This window comes from Cibotium barometz, chromosome 6 (genome assembly GCF_041138505.1).
Source record: "Cibotium barometz isolate CiBa-2024 chromosome 6, ASM4113850v1, whole genome shotgun sequence".
In the NCBI taxonomy this organism is placed as follows: Eukaryota; Viridiplantae; Streptophyta; class Polypodiopsida; order Cyatheales; family Cibotiaceae; genus Cibotium; species Cibotium barometz.
The window spans coordinates 14,233,757-14,252,256 of NC_141051.1; the positions used below are offsets into that span (position 1 = coordinate 14,233,757).

At 37.8% G+C, this 18,500-nt stretch overlaps 1 long non-coding RNA gene across 1 annotated transcript in view; it reads right to left on the bottom strand.

The window, feature by feature from the left end:
• The window catches only part of LOC147637433 (uncharacterized), a 160,950-nt gene that overhangs the window by 353 nt on the left and 142,097 nt on the right, over window positions 1–18,500 (bottom strand). Inside the window, exon 3 of the long non-coding RNA XR_015266036.1 lies at window positions 20–171. This is a non-coding gene — a long non-coding RNA (uncharacterized LOC147637433). The remainder of the gene's footprint in view (window positions 1–19; window positions 172–18,500) is intronic.

Genomic DNA, 18,500 nt, shown 5'->3' on the forward strand with positions numbered 1-18,500 from the left:
TATGGTCTAGAAATTTTACCCAAGCTGCAAAGAAACGGCAAAATCGTTTATGCTTTGAGGTGTCTCCTTGGAAGCGAAAGTATTTGGAAAGTTCTCCATAAAGTTGCACTCCATCATTGTGCTACTCATAAAACTTGATGAACTATTTATTCTTGTCTCGGCTTCTGCAATCTGATTTTTTTGTTTAGAAGTTAATGTACACACACTATGCTCTACTCTGTGTTGCTAATTATTGTGCTACTAATAAAACTTGACAAGCTATTCGACTCAACTTCTCTAATATAATTTCTGACTTCATCACAATTAATGTACACACATGATGCTCTAATCCTTATGCTGCTAATTGTTGTAAGTGACATATGCCAACAATACCTTGAGTATTAATAAGCAATTTTCTTATGCACATTTTTTTCCTACAAGAAAATATGTAGTATATAAGAAACAATGTATGCAGTTATGTGTGGAGAGACAAAGGTAGCAACACACACACAAATGCATCAAGTAAATAGGGATATAGAGAAGCATGACGCTTGAAGAAGATTGATGAGAGTGAGTTAAGTAGACCTGGTTTGACATGAAAGGTCACTTACACTCACTCTCATAAGAGGGTGTATGCACGCTTTTATGAGGAGTGAGTGTACTAACATGATAAGGTCTCTTACACACTCACTGTACACACGCTCAGGGGAAAAAAACTCCTAATGAGGAAAAACATTCCTGGATCCATTATTTATATGTTTCCTCACATTAACATCACTACCATAAGAATGTGTATAGAATCCCCAATCCATTATTAATCTATACATCCACACATTACTACCATATGAAAGGGTATAAAATCCTCCTTACAGTGATGATGTGAACATGTACAGGGATCACATGGCTGATCAATCCCCAAATGGAAATAAGCTCAAAAAATTGTGAGAATATTTTACCTTCTCTTGTGAGAGAGCCTTCGTGAATATATATCTGCCACATTCTCATGTATAGAGACATAATAAAGGACATTCTCTCTTGTAAATGGACATAATGATAATGTACCTTAATGTGATTTTTGTGGGAGCATAAAACATTCCTTGTAATGGCCAATGAACTTTGGCTATCAGTGAGAAGATGGAGGTGGGGGACTATCGTCCCACCACCAACACTAAGATATGCCAAAAGGAATCTAAGTCATACCTCGGGGGGTTCACCTAAAAATATGTAAGTATAGCACACGAGTTCAAATGAAGGGGTTTTTTAATTCAAAATATTGAGGTAAATTTACAAAAACACATTTACAGAAGGGTTTTTTTAAATCAATTAAAAAAAACCTATAAATCTATAAAGAAAAAGGGGTCATTTTATTCACAAGAAATTCATAGGTAAGGGGTTTTTTAACACCCCTTGAACGCACTTGATACATAGGGTTTCTTAGTAGTGCACCCCCCGAGAGTCATACACACTCCACCGTCGCTATAAAAATACCAAAAGGCATCTAAGCATACACACTCCACAATCACTATAAAAGATTCCATGTACTTAATGTCACAGCTTGAAGTGGTCATTGTTGGCTACTTCTTCTTTTGACATAATATACATGAATCATCATAATGAAGTAAAAGCTAATAGTGGACACTCCTGTGTTGTAACATCAAGCACAATCAGAGTTATTGAAAGCATATCATCCCTCTTAGGATAGAATAGACCAAGGAACTAAGTGTCATCTAAGTATCAAAAACTCACTTGGCAACCTGCAAATGCTTACTCGCAAGGCTGTGCATAAACCTGCTTGCACTAGGAGACCCCAAACTAAATGTTTGGCCTCATATTACATAGATAGATAAGGCACCAAATAGTTTGCTAATAAAGTGATACATCAAATGGTTCACCTGCATCCTAGACATTTAGCCTAGCACCTATCTCTAGCGGTGTAGCAACATGCTTATAGTCTTCATCTCAAGACCAAACTTTGTAAGCAATCTCTATATATAATTTGATTGCAACATCACAATACCATCATCATGTTGTATATAAAATATATATCCAAATAATAATGCAAAGACACCAAATTCGTCATCTCAAATGACACATGTAATTTAGCCTTGAAGGATGAAATTTTGTATAAGGCTATAAAACGCTTTATTTAACCTACTCTCATCTCTTAGATAGACTATTACAAAAGCTATTTTCAATTAAGTATGCATTTATCTTCTCATATCGTGCTCTAGGAGCATGCTTAAGGCCATATCGTGCTCTAGGAGCATGCTTAAGGCCATATAAAACTTTTCTTAACCTGCATACTTTAGATTTCTATCCCTTCACAAAAAAACCATGAGGGCAAGATGCATAAGTTCCTCTTAATGCAAATCACCATTTAAGAAGGCATGCTTGATATCCAACTAATGTACATTCCATAAATGATGCATTGCCAATGCAATAATACACCGGATGGATACATCACATTGTAGTCATGTGCGATGAAGTGTGAGATTCCTCCTCAGCCGTGAATAATGTGTAAGCTTTTACCTCAATCCCCTATAATCATCCCCTAATTCAGAATGCAAGAAAAATATTATTTTCTCTTGTTTTAGCCTAGAAAGAGAAAATATTCTAGAGAGAGGTAATTCAGAATTGAGATATTTTTGGATATAAAATTCCTCCTAACATCTAAGATAAATTCTCCTAAAATAGAAATTCAAAATAAACTTTCTAATGTGCATTAGGAATTAATTGAATATGTGTATTAAAGGCCTTAGCCTAAGGTCCACATTTTCAGAAATTTTTGGATAAAGATCCAAATAAGGTTCTAGAGGGCCAATAGGATTAATCCATGTGTTGGGATGAGATAAATACAAAGAATAAAATAAAATAACCCAAAAATGAGTAAATGCTCACATAAGATGAAGAGTTGATTGAGTATAGGGTTTATTAGTTAAGAATTAAGGCATATTAGTAAAAAAATGAGATATTTAGGCGAAATGATGCTTTTTTGACACCTCAATAAGGTGGAAAACCCACTTGAGGTAGGCACCTTTTTTATCATCATTGCTTGGGTTTTTTAATTCAAACAACTGTGATATTTTTATCTCTCCTCTCTCCTGGAGCAAACTGGATCAAAAAGGGAGCCAAACTGATCCAAATCTTGTTCGAATTGGGTAAAACTGAAGGTAGAAGGCTCTAGAACCCAGTTGGAGTTGGTTAGAGACCTCCCTCACCTATAAATAGGCCCTCATTCCTTTGTATTTTCATATTGGAGCATTACCATGCCAGTATTTTCTCTAAATTAGCTTATTTCCATTATCTCTCTAATTTCCCTCTTCTCTTGAGAGCTTTGGAGATTCTCTCTCCTCCAACCTCTCTTGGAGATTACTCTGTCTCTCTTGGTGGCCAAGGATTTGCTTGGGTCCTTCTCTTCTAGCCAAAGAAAGAAGCCCAAATCAAAGGTAAACCTAATTTAATGGTTTATTTTAAATTCTCTCAATGATTTTCTTCTTCTCAACCCCTCTAAAGCTTGAGAAGCTTTCTAAGCAATGGTTTTTTTTCAAATCAAGCTTTCCCAAATATTCATAATGTCTATTTAGATTAATGTTAATTTTTATGCTTAATCTTAATGTTTTTCTTTAAGGAAATCTCTCTCTTGAAAAGATTAGTCATTCCTATGGCTAAATCCTTGGTGCAGAAGGATGATTCTTATTCATGATCTCTTTATCTTAAGCCAAACTCTATGCTTGACAAGCTAGAGAAAGAGGCTAGTTATTTTAATGATTTTTAATCTAGGAAAATAAAGATTATTTCTTTTAATCTTGTTTATGGTATGGAAAAATCATATAAAATCATCCTCAATTGAAAGGAGGTTATGCAAAAAATTTAAAAAATGAGGAATGATTAATTTAGTCGAATCTAGAGAATTAATCATAATTATGCTTATAATTATGATTATAATTATGCTTTGTATGCATAAATCTAATTTTAGTTTAAAAGAGAAGTTTCTATCATATTTTCATTTAAATAGAAAGATGAATATTCTCAGGAATTGTAGTGAAGCTATGGCAAATTTTCTAAAAAATATATATATATATCTTCATTTTATGCATATTTTTAATAATACAAAAAGAGAAATTCCTACCATATTCTAGGTTTAGATATTTTATCCTAAAAGAATTATTTTCATCATATTTATGGAAAATACTTTTTTGTATTTATGCATAATTATTTAATTAAGAGAAAAGAGAAAGTTTTGATATATTTATTTTCATGCATAAAATTTTAGATGTTAAAAGAGGAATTCCCATGATATTCGAGATGTGAACATTTAAATGTTAAAAGAGGAATTTTTGGCATATTCCAAATTATGGATATTTTTATTTATTTAAAAAGAGGAATTTTTATTGTATTTAAGTAGAAAAATATCTAAATTAATTTTGATGTTAAAAGAGGAGTTTACACCATAATTTCACGTAGGAAATTATGGTATCCTAATGATGAAGAACAAATTGATGGAAAATTTTTTAAGATATTTCTATGCGGATTAATCAATAAAATGATGCATATTCATAATTGAATTATTTGAAAAAAGAGTTATTTTTATTAAATTTCATTAATCTCAAATAGAACTATTTTTAAATCTATTATGGTCAAATAGAATGAATTTCTATAAAATTGGAGTTTCTCCTACGGTTGGAAGCCACCATTAATTTATCTGAAGAAACTCCTTAAGAATCAAAGTTAGAAGTAAACTAAATTTTTTTTGGTTAATCGAGGACCATGAGAATGGCGGGCCAGTAAATAACTTACCCATCTCTCAAATCTGAATCAAGCAAAATCTCGTGACCAATTTTGGAGAAAAATCAGAAGGGACATAGAACATACCCCTTTGCACCTATATCGGCCTTTGAGGCTCCTGTCTAATCACACTTTGCATAGGACTCTTATCCACCTCGACCAAATTTACATGTATATTCCTTGCAGACACAACACCTTCATATGGATATATACCCATCTCCATCTGCTTCAAAACCTTGTCTTCCTTTTCCCTAGCAACCCTAACTGCATCATCAAATGACTTGGGACTTTTCAACTCAACCCTGACCCTCAAATGAGGTAGCAAACCATCAATAAACAAGCTCTTTTTCAAAAACATAGGAGGAACTTCCTGCTTCAATGTCATACACCACTTACCCCACAAACATGTAAATACCTTCACAAAATCGTCCAGTGATTGCCCATGTACCTGCTTCAAGATGCTCAACTCCTGCCAAAGCACACTAGAATCCTCCACTTGCTGAAAACACTCCAAAAGGCCTTCTTTCAACCTGTCCAAGGTCAAGACACCAGCATCCTGTGCTTCAAAATCCTTCAGCCAGCTTCGGGCATCTCCCTTCAAGAAAATCTTCATCAGCTTCAGAACCTGCTCTTCATCTGTCACATGGTTGCTAATGCATGCCAACTCCATCTGCTCCAAAAAGTAACCACATCTTCACCCTTCCTGCCATGAAACTCAGGATAAGACCACATCACGAAAACCTGTACCAATCCCTGAGCTCTCCTCAGTGAAACACACGCCCTTCTAGGCAAAGAACAATGCCAGAGCAATCCTCAGTGGGACAATGTCAGAGCAACTCCTCAGTGGGGGCACCAGAAGGATGTGAGGTGAGAAAAAGAAAGAAAACCCTGCCTCTATAGCTCTTCCACCTCGCAAACTTGGAAACACACACACGAACGGGGGCACCACCAGCCACCGGTTGGAACACTCTCTCACACTTCACCACCCAACCCACGCCAGACAGACAGCAAAAACAGGGGCACCATAGACCCAAGCAAACATCCAGTAATTTATACCCGGTTACAACATTTCATACAAGCTTCTACCGACACAGAAGCCTTACTCACACAACTCACAAACACTCAGGCTCAGACCTTTCTCACTGCCGAGGATACACCACATCCCCAATCACCACGAACCACTCGTCTGCATGCTGTACCAATACACACTAGAAAGAACCCGACCACTCTCACTTCAGAAGGCGCCCACACGAGCTAACCTTCAACTCTCTGCAGCCCATCTACTCTGCATGTGTCGTCAGCAGCAGCTCGACCATCATCTCTTTCTCTCTCTCTGTGCTGATCCTCTGCCAGCCAGTCCAAACCCACTTGCAGCTTATCTGCCCTGCTACCGGCCCACCACCAAGCAGCAACACCGTCCTCTTCTCTCTGCTTCACTCGGCACCCTGCTCTGTCCACTGTCCTAAACCCAACTCTTCACGGCAGCTTCCCAGCAGTCGCCGTTTCTCAGCCCCTCATCCAGCTGCGGCTTCACCAAGCCCATCCTCTCTGCCTTTGCGCATCCAGCTCCACCTGTAACTCTTCTTACGCGTGCCCTCCATGCATACCTTACTAAGGCCACATCACCTCTGTCCTCTTCGCATCCAGCTTCCTTCCACTGTCGGCTTCCTAGGCGGCCCACACTAGCCACCAACCCTTCACCTTCACCCAGTCGTCTGCCACTTCTCTGCGCTCCTCAGCTTCCCTTCGCTTTATCTTGCAGCTGCGCCAGACCTTGCCAGTTGTGCTCACCTCTTCACACTGGAGGCCCCACCAGCCTCTCCAGCTACCCTTTTGTACTTTGCTCTGCGCCAACCACTGCGCCCATCAGCCCATAGGCGGACTCTACACACGTCGGCCCACCAGCAGCTACCCTTAGATCACCTGCAGTTCATCACTCCCCTTTGTCCATGACGAGGCGATCACCCCCATCAACGAGGCCTCAACTCCTTCTGGAACCACAGCGCCTCTGCTAGCCTCTCTTCACTCTGCCCGGGCGATTACCTGCAGAGCAGCAGGCCTCCCACCAGGCGGCCTTCACGTCTTCGCTCTCCACAAGGGAGGCCCCCCACGACTACACGATGGCCTGGCTACTCTGTCCACGTCTCTTCACGGCCGCTGCTCCAGTCACCTTTGCCGTTGCGCCCCAGAACCCCCGACTCCTCAAAACGGCGGCCTCCTCTTCTCTTCAGCAGACTCTGCCGACTCGCCAGCTTCTGGAGGTTTTTGCTGGCAGCAACGTAAACTCCCATGTGGCCATGCCTTTTATGGCCACGTCAATATTATCTTTTTTTATTTTCCAAGGCCTAATGAATGGCCACCATAACATCCTATTGCTTCCATTTCTTACCAAACAAAAGGCTATACTAATCCTTTCTTTCCTAATTGCCCATGCCTTCCACACACACATTCAAGATGCAGCATACGAGTGCCCACTCATCCTTTGGACGCACACACACTTCAAGACGACCAAGCGGCTGATACCATCTCCATGGACCCTGTTTCGGACAGGCCTGCACAAGCCCAAAATAAAATCCATCCACACTATACATCTGGAAACGCCCTCAAACCCAAAACCTTCACACACGCCACGCATCCATATGTACACGAGCCCGAAATACCACTCAGAAAAATGCCTGACACATGTGCTTCAAATCCATTGAAAACCTGCCCTAAGTGTGCAACCAATCACATCCAAGCACCACATCAATTGGCCCCATGTCAAGAACAATCAAACGGGCATCATAGGCATAATCGAAAGACAAAGAAATCCTTGTTTTGCAACCCAACACTTGCTCAGCTCATGTTGTCCATTTGTAACCTTGACTTTTAGAGGCTTCACCATCTCTATTAGGCATAGTTTTAAAGAATTTATTGATTTAGAGTCCATAAAACTATGTGTGCTCCCCGAATCAACAAGTATATGCATGGATTTTCCCCCAATTTTCCCCACAAGCTTCAAAGTGTTGGAACCTTTGCATCCTGCTTTAGCTTCTTGTGAAATGGCACATAGCATGGCTGTCCTTTCTTTTGTTTCAACTTCTACCCAATCCTCTCCATCTGGATCAAATGGAAACTCTTGAGAAGGGTCAAGAGTACACTCTTCTATCACCTCATTTGCACAATATTGAAATTCAGCCTCATCCATATAATCCAATGGTGCCTCTTCATCTTCAACCACCTCAAAGATCATGTTAGCTCTTACCTCCTTTTCCTTGCAAATCTTTTTATTCTCGGGACTCCATTTTCCATGAAGAAGTGTAATCTTGTCCTTCACATCTTTGACCCTTGGTGACTCCAATATAGAACGTCCATGGGTAGAGTGTGGTATATCCCATCTCCGACTCACATTGTACACACCCTTGGAAGATCCCTCCATGGGATCCAAAACTATGGGCTGATTTCCAAGCCTAGAATCTAAAACATGCCCACTTTTATGGTCTCTTGAAGGCATATTTGACTTTCCTTGCATACCACCAAGATTCCCATGTGGATTTAGTGCATGGTCAAATGTGTCCACACTCCTTTGTACACCTAAAATCTGGTCTTCAAGAGTTGCAAACCTTTCATCCATCTTGTCCTCCATTTGATGATGCATCAACTTGGCATTCTCATTGCCTTGGCGCACAATCTCACTACTAATGTAGAACACCTCCTTTTGGGCATCTCTTTGTGCATCCTTGATTGAATCAGTGAGAGAAATCCTTAGCATATCCAAAGTGATGTTCCCCAATGAGATTTGATCATGTCCACTAGTGTGCACCGGTATTCATTCATTCACTATTTTCCCACTAATGTCATGTAGAGGTACCCTTTCTTGTTGCATTGCCCTTGAGTTTTGCCCATGTTCGACAATGGAATGTGGTGCCACATTTTGACCATGTGGATATTCACCCAATTGAGAATCACCCACAATATGTACCATGTCATCCACAAACCACCTCATTAACATCATCTTGAACTTGGTTCTCTTCCATGATGACGGGCACTTTTGGTTGAGCTTTCAATGGCTTTCCATGGTTTCCCATGCTACCAAGTGGTTAGTATAGCAAACGACAACCAAATTGGGAGTTCTTTAGTTTTCTGTGTTTGTCTTGATGAGAGGAACACTCCTATCACCCTGAATTACCACTTTGAGCACTCCTATACCTCTCTGTTTGACTTTTAGCTAAAAGTCAACTATGTGAGGTTGACCATCCAAAAGGTAATGGAATTGGAAACTTGTTGGCTCATTTGGAAGCTCTTAGGTAGTGCTCTTGAGCTCTGTAAACACCTTGAATTCATCAGTCTGCACTATTTTTGACTGAATTAGGGTTTTTAGTCTGACCAAACTGTTCCCTTTGCACCTTGAAATGGTGTCCAAGTCAACCATTTGATAGCTTTTTAGATTTGCCTTAAGATGCCCTTTTAAGTCTTCCAAAGGCTTTTGAGATATCTTGAGTGGTTTGGGACTGAATTACACTATTGCACTCACTGTAGAGTGTAGGAAAATCACAAAAAATTGGCCATAATCTCCCCACAATACAGACCAAACCTCAATCATGATCCGCTAGCATTTGTCCAATGTCCAATCATGACATAATGCCCCAAGTAATCACCATCAAAATCATACACTTGCCCATGCAACTCTTATGCTTTGATCATTATCAAGTGTCCATGACACACTCAATCAAGTAACATTTGGCTTCCATAGCCTCGGCATGCTTGCAATATATAGTCGAGTTGTGTGTCGAAGGAGCGCTTTATGCTTGCCGATCTCCCGGCCGCCAAGCCTTCCCACCCTCGTACCTAGTTTGAATCTAGGCACAAGTTGGGGCCAAGTCTTCACATCCAACATATCTAATCCCCCTCCTTTTCGCTTTTCCAAAAGCACTCACGACGATAATCTCCCCCCGGGCCTCTCCTCCAATGCGTGAGGTACCCTCACAAGCATACTAGATGCTATTAAAGTGAGAGTACACGTGAGGTGTATGTGGATGTAACTTCAAAAAGAGAAGGTAGGAGCACTTACAATGTGTTTAGCATGACTCATGCTATTTTTATTTTATCCATTACACAGAGCATGTACTCATGCTTTCCCTCAATCATCCAAAGTAGCTCCGATACACCAAATCACAACAAAACAACATCCAAATAGCATCCAAAACCATGTGAATCACAAGGCATATGACTTGCAAGGATTAGCTTCAAGTAAGGACTCCCAAGATCAATGCAATAATTGGCTCATGTAGGCACTTGCATGTTCTTGCTTTAGGCTAAGATTTGGCAATAGTATGAAGACACAACTCACTGTTTTCATGTATATCACTTCAGCCCTTTTGCCTTTACTTCATAGCCTCATCATTAATAAAGAACAAAACTATTATCCAAATGGCAACTAGAAGCTTTAATGGCTCAATGATCACACAAGGTGTGATGCTTGGTTAATGCTAAGCAAAAACTCATGAGAAGGCCAAGAAATTGTAGCCTCAGCTGTACCATATGCATGCATCCCCAATTCATTCAAGGGTGGACAATTTAACCATGTGAAATCTTCCAACTATCATGGTATAACATCATTTCATGTAGCATGTAATTGATTGGAGCAATGGTATTGCAAGAGCTTATGGAAATCTTTAAAAAAAACGCAGCCTTAATGATGCTTATTAATGGCATTCACCATTAGAAGATGCCTTACTGTATGCATGGCTGACTTGCTTGTATAAGGTTGAAGATGATGATCATGAGTACCCTAATTGAAGCTTGAGGACATCGTTGCGCACAGCCACCACTGTAGAATAGGCGGCATCATATTTGCTGAAAATCGATGCTTGTTGGCAATATTAAGGCCACGCTTAAGCTTGCCCTAGCTTAGATCAAGCTTAAGCAAGACCACACTTGCTTTTTTGCATTGAATCGAAGTAAAAAACAACAACTGTGCTCTCCAAAATAGTGCAATTCAGCAGCCATCAAAGCACACATAGCAACACCCAAATCCGACCATGAATCAAGCATTCACCACTCCTTGTTCTTGATTAGGAGGGAAATGGCTGAAACCCTAGGTAAATTCTTAGATCTAGATGGAAGAAACCCTATTTCTCAGAGGACCAACATGAGTAGAGAAGAGAGAGAAAATCATAAACATTTTGATTAAGAAACTAATCATGATTAGTAGTAAATTTCCCCCAATTTTAGTCATGCTCTTCAAATTTTGGAGCGACTACCCCAAATTTTGGTCCACAGTGACCCATAGCCCTCCAAAACTTAGATCAATTCAAAAATCAAGGAAATTTCCAGCATCCCACAATCCCCATGTCCCATTTCTTGATCAAGAAATCAAGGAAATTTCCAAGAAACTCAAGAAAGATCAAGAAAATGCAAAAATTTTGAAAAATTTCTGAAAATTGGATCAAAGACAAAGCTCTGATACCACTGTAATGATGGGGAGAGAAAGAAAGATAATGCACTCATAATGGAGTACCACATTCACTCACAATGGAGTACCACATGCACTCAAGGGAGTACCACCATAGCCATAGAAGCTTGGAGCTCTAAGAAGTATGATTTGACTAGTCAAAATGATAAGATGTCCCTAATTACAATTTGTTCCCTTATATACTTGCCCACCTTTTCACACTTAGTAAAGTTGGGCCCCATACTTGCCTGGCCATATCCATGCCCATGGGCTTTCCTTATGTTTAAACCCAAGCCCCTTGGGGAGAGAAAGAAAGAGAATGCACTTATAATGGAGCACCACATGCACTCATGATGGAGTACCACATGCACTCAAGGGAGTACAACCATAGCCATTGAAGCTTGGAGCTCCTAGAAGTATGATTTAATTAGTCAAAATGATAATATGTCCCTAATTACAATTTGTTCACTTATATACTTGGCCATCTTTTCACACTTATTAAAGTTGGGCCCCCATACTCGCTCGGCCATATCCATGCCCATGGGCTTCCCTTATGTTCAAACCTAAGCCCCTTTCATTATAGAAATGGAAACATTGAAGAGAGTAGTGTATTTCTTTCACATTAGAGAGGCATTACCAAGAATCTTTGGTAACCAACTTGTGAAATTAAGGCCCCAATCTTCAACGAAATAGCGCACAGCTCACGAATGCCCTTACAGCTAGAATTGCAAACTGTATCGCCTGTGGAGGAGCTCCTTATTATGAAGCTTAGAATATGCCCCAAGCTAATGATAAAGCTATTGCATGGGTTTGGGCTCATTGAAGAGGCTTCATATCTCTCAAAGATCAAACAAAGAAGACAGAGAAAAAAATGTTTTTGATTAGCAAACTAGTCAAGATTAGTGAAAATTTTTCCAATTTTGGTCCTAAAATTTGAAAAATTGGTGCGGCTCCCCCAAAATTTGGTCCACAGTAAGCCCAAGCCCAAAAGCGTTAGAAATTAACCATAGGAAACAAACTTTCACCATTCAAGGTCACCATAGTTATCTTCTTGATCAATAAAATCAAGAAAATGATGAGAATGGTTGAAAATAGGAAAAACAAGAACTATGATACCACTACAAGATGGAGACCCACTCAATACTTGAAGTAGACAACAAGGGTGTAGGTAACCATCCTAGAATCTCAGAGGAAGAATCTCACCATGGAAGCTTGAGCCATAGGCATCAAAGTATTGTATTATCATAAAGGTATCAAAAGCTTTCTTTACAACTATGAGCCATTACCTTATATACTTGTCCCATTTCACAATCACTTATTATGCCCATGCCCATAAAGCTAGGCCCCAAAGCCCAACTTATAAACATGTCCATGAGTCCATGGCCTCCACCACATTACAAACATCCTCTACCTCAAGGTGGAAATGACATTTTCACACTCGAGACTCTAGTGTTGCTATGCCATAGCTCTATCTAATCAAGACTCTCAGGGTGTCAAGTACTCCATGAGTGATGAGCAGGGAGAGTCACAAAGCTAACATTTGAAGATAAGCTAAGAAATGCTTATTCCTAAAAGAGGCTTTGAAAAATATGAGAATGAACCACAAGGTTTTGAAAAAGCATAGAAGGAATCACAAGGCTCATCTCAAGCTTTGCACAACGAATGCAATGAGATACCGTAAAATGAACTTACCAAAAAATATGCGAAGATCTTAAATTTGGATGATGAAGAGATTTCAAAAGCTAAGCTACCAAAAAGTTCTGAGAAAAAGAGCTCAAAAAGAGGGCCAACCAAGTGTTAAGCTAAGCCACAGAAATGGGTATGTTGTCATGCTCTCTCCCAAATCGCTTTTGTAATCCTTAAACCTTTCTACTTATGTATTGACATGGGTGTGTTGTTATGCTCTCCCAAATCATCTTTGTAATCCTTAAACCTTTCTACTTCTATATTGAAACTTTCATTAGTTCAATGTAATATTAACTACACAAATCCACTACCACCACATTGCATCACAAGAATCATTAATCACACCACATTGTATACTCATCTCTTTGTGGCCATGGAATTTTCCCATGTCACTCTATAGTTTGAGACTCCAAGGAACATATTTGATTTACCTCTATTCATCCAAATTTACTAGTGTTGCATTCTCCAAGATTCTCAAGTAGTACTAGTAGATGAAGAGTTAAAATTGGAGCTCTATTACAAAGGTACCACATTGACACCAAAACCAATAACGTAAGATATACTCAAGGAAAGTCTACAAAAACTAGCAAACGTAGGGTCATAAAAAGAAAGAGAAATCAAAAGAAATTTAGAGATCTACCACAATGCAGTCTCTACAATATGAGGGGGATCATAATAATGTACCATAGAGTTTTTACTCGGGTGCAAACCAATGTGGAAAGAAGGGCTGGTTTAATGAAAGAAATAATCCTTACCCTAGTGATGTTGAAAACAAGAACCATTTTGAAAATGATGGTTATTTGAGAACATTGATGTGAGATCCCTGTTTCCACCGCACAACGGATTCGGGGTGCTAGCAGTGGAAGTAGCCTTTCTTGCGCGGGCCAGGGTCCCACACTCGGGGCCTCGTCCACGGATATCCGGACAAAAGACTAATCCGTCGATTTTTCCAAAACCGAACCCGAAAAAACTTCCTTTATCCGGAAAGCACGGGCGATTCCACCAGGATAACTTTTTACTCTAACGTAGTCAAGACCATTACTGATCAAATTGATCCGACTACACCTTTAAAGGTACTTGGTCAATCAAGGACGAAACTTGCACTTGGATCAATGGGATCAATGCTTTTTTCCCCATCAAGAGGCACAGCCGTTGATTCCTATCCATAGAACAATTACTATCCGGGATTTACTTCATCTATCGTAATAACACAAATTGAGTCTTGATTTACGGATCCATCAGTCCAGCCTAACCCCATCCAGTCCCATGGGTTAGCCAACCTCCCAACCACTGTAGTGATGGGATCCAATTAGGAATTTGGTTAGGTTTTGTCCCGGGTACCAGGGAAAAGAGTTCCTAGGCCCCCTAGCCGGAAGTTCATACAAACATAAAACTAGTCACACCACTTACACACCCAATATGAAATTGCCTTTTTCTCAGCATCAATTAACTTTCAAACAATCCTTTAATGAAACCATTATGTCACTGATGACAATCCTCAAAGTCTCTGGTTGAATCCTTATTTCCCGTCATTCATTCATCAGTGTACTTATGGCATCATTGGCAACCAGAACGCTCACCACCTGTTCACTTAGGGACCTTTTCCATAGTTCCTAGCTCATAGTAACCGGCAATATATTCATATAATAGAATGGAATCTCCGTGGAAGATCAGCAAGATCAACTCACAGATCCATATAAAAGAGCCATGGACTCATCCGTTGAGGACCAGCAAGGTCAATCAACAAGATCCATGCCCGGTTTCAAAAAAACAACTCTTACTCCTTGTTCGAATATCTTCCACGACGCACGTGTGGGTATCTTCAGCGACCCAGAGCCCGAGCACCGTATGGTCAGCACCCTCTAGGATCCTTCGCAGGTGACCTAGCGCTTCACTCATTCCTTGGTCCCTCATCCATCGTACCGGAAGCTCACCATTTAAATCGAACTGAGGCTGGTCAAGACCTCGATCGACCTTGCTACGCGAGACGTCCTCCATTGACTCTCCGTCAGCAGTTGCAACTTTATCAGTTTGGTCTTCATGACCTTAATCCTCAAGACAGTCAAAATGCTTCCCTAGCATTCTTGACATAATACAGTCATTTACAAACAGTCACAAAATACAATTTCTATAACGAACTCTCGTCTTTCCACATTATCCACTCTCGGACCACATTACTTATTCCCTATTCCATTCAATGTGTACTCATTCTCATCCATTCACTCATATAGACTACACATTATTTCACATACACATTCACATTCATTATTCTACATACATATCCATGTTCGTACGTCCACATCATACATCCAATTTCACATTCATATATACGCATCTACATGCATACATCTATTTTCACATCCTCATTCATACATCCACATTATACATACATCCAATTTCACATTCATACATACGCATCTACATGCATACATCTATTTTCACATCCTCATTCATACATCCACATTCACATACATACATCTACATCCGAATCTACATCCATACATCCACATCCACATCTTCATTCACATTCACATCCATACATCCACATCTACATACATACATCCATTTTCACATCCTCATTCATACATCCACATCCACATACATACATACATCCGTATCTACATCCATACTTCCATACTACATCCATTCTCGCCCTAACACATCCCATATACATCTTATCCCATCAGATACACTCTCTACCTCGTCCTATACACATCTTAACACATCCTAACTCATCTTAACACATTCTATCACATCTCATACACCTCTTATCATATCCTATCACATCTCATACACATCTTATCACATCTTTTCACATCTCATACACCTCTTATCACATCCTATCACGTTTCATACGCATCTTATCACATCTGATCACATCTCATACACCTCTTCTCACATCCTATCACTTCCCATACGCATCTTATCACATATTATCACATCTCATTTAAAAATCAATCTTTTATGCATCTTCCTATGCATAAATTGATTTTAAATAAAAATGACACTTTTGAATTAAAATTCCATCTCTTATGCATCTTCTTATGCATAAACTCAATTTAGATGAGAATTGACAGTTTTGAATTAAAAATCCATCTTTTATGCATCTTCCTATGCATAAATTCAATTTGGATGAGAATAACACTTTTGAATTGAAATTCCATTCTTTTATGCATCTTCCTATGCATAAATTCAATTTAGATGAGAATGACACTTTGAATTTAAAAATCAATCTTTTATGAATCTTCTTATGCATAAATTCAATTTGGTAGGAATTACACTTTTAGAATAAAGGAATTTCTCTTATGCATCTAAGTTATGTATAAAATCCATTTATGATGAAAATCACACTTTTAGTATAAAAAGAATATCTTTTATGCATACCTCTATACATGAAATCCAATATGATAAAAGTAACACTTTTACAATAAAATAATCAACTTTTATGCATACCTCTATGCATGAAATCCAAATATGATAAAAGTCACACTTTTATGATAAAATAATCAACTTTTATGCATACCTCTATGCATGAAATCCAAATATGATAAAAGTCACACTTTTATGATAAAATAATCACCTTTTATGCATACCTCTATGCATGAAATCCAAATATGATAAAAGTCACACTTTTATAATAAAATAATTAACTTTTATGCATACCTCTATGCATGACATCCAATTATGATAAAAGTCACACTTTTATAATAAAATAATCAACTTTTATGCATACCTCTATGCATGAAATTCAAATATGATAAAAGAAACACTTTTATATTAAAATAATAATTCTTTTATGTATACCTCTATGCATGAAATCCAAATATGATAAAAGTCACACTTTTATAATAAAATAATCAACTTTTATGCATACCTCTATGCATGAAATCCAAATATGATAAAAGTCACACTTTTATAATAAAATAATCAACTTTTATGCATACCTCTATGCACGAAATCCAAATATGATAAAAGTCACACTTTTATAATAAAATAATAAACTTTTATGCATACCTCTATGCATGAAATCCAAATATGATAAAAGTCACACTTTTATAATAAAATAATCAACTTTTATGCATACCTCTATGCATGAAATCCAATTATGATAAAAGTCACACTTTTATAATAAAATAATCAACTTTTATGCATACCTCTATGCATGAAATTCAAATATGATAAAAGAAACACTTTTATATTAAAATAATAATTCTTTTATGCATACCTCTATGCATGAAATCCAAATATGATAAAAGTCATACTTTTATAATAAAATAATCAACTTTTATGCATACCTCTATGCATGAAATCCAAATATGATAAAAGTCACACTTTTATAATAAAATAATCAACTTTTATGCATACCTCTATGCATGAAATTCAAATATGATAAAAGAAATACTTTTATATTAAAATAATAATTCTTTTATGCATACCTCTATGCATGAAATCCAAATATGATAAAAGTAACACTTTTACAATAAAATAATCATCAATTATGCATAACATAAAAATCAATTTCTCCCCATGATTACAATAAAATTCTTTCAATTTATCTAGGATGATAATTTCTAGAATATGGTAGGAAGTTCTCTTTTCATGCTTTGAATAAAATTATTTTATGTGTAATTTTTATAAAAATTTTGCCATAGCTCCGCTACTATGACTGATAAATCTCAATTTATTTTGAAGGATAAAGCCTATCATTAAGGAAAGGATTAGAATGATCCCTAATTGGATCATTAACCCAATAATGGGTTGAATCATCAATATTCATGAAATACATAAACTAAAAGCATAGAAAAAAGCCATTAATTTGACCTCAAGCATAGATTAATCTTGGATTAAGGAAAAGCTTTATGAAAAGCTTCATTTGGATTGAGAATGGGTCATGAGTATGACCATTTCTTGAGTGAGAGAGAGAAATTACATAAAAACCATTAGAATTAAGCATAAATGGAAATTTATGTAATTCTTAACTATCATTAATCAATTAACTTCAATAGCATTCATCAAATTTTGTAACTCTTCACTACCATTCATCAATTAACTTCAATAGCATTCAAAAACCATTCCAATTAAGCTTCTCAAGCTTGAGAGGGGTTGAGAAGAGAGAAACATTGAGAAATTATAGAAAATGATCAAAATTCACTAATTACCTTACAAATTGCTTGATTCTTTGTTCACGGTAGAGGCCCCCAACCAATCAATTGGTTAAGTATGTTGATGGAGCCACCAATGGGGATTGAAGAAAGAGGGAACTCCAATTTCTTCAATTTGGAAAGAATTTTAAAGAATAGTAGAAATTAGCATTATTTTAGCATAACTCTAGTATAGTAAAATTCTTCTATTTTTTTCAAAGGACTCATGTTCTATTTATAGGAGAGGGAAGCTCTAACCAAAGCTAACTGAATTCTAGAATTTTCCAAATTCAGTTTGGTTGAATTTGGACTAGATTTGGATCTAGTTTGGTTCCTTTTTAATTCGGTTTGGTTCCATTTTGATTTGGTTTGATTCAAGAGAGAGGAGAGATAAAAATATCACATTAATTTTGAGTTTAAAACTCATTCAAGCATGTGAAATACGCACCTCCTTTAATGGACTCCCCTTCCTTACA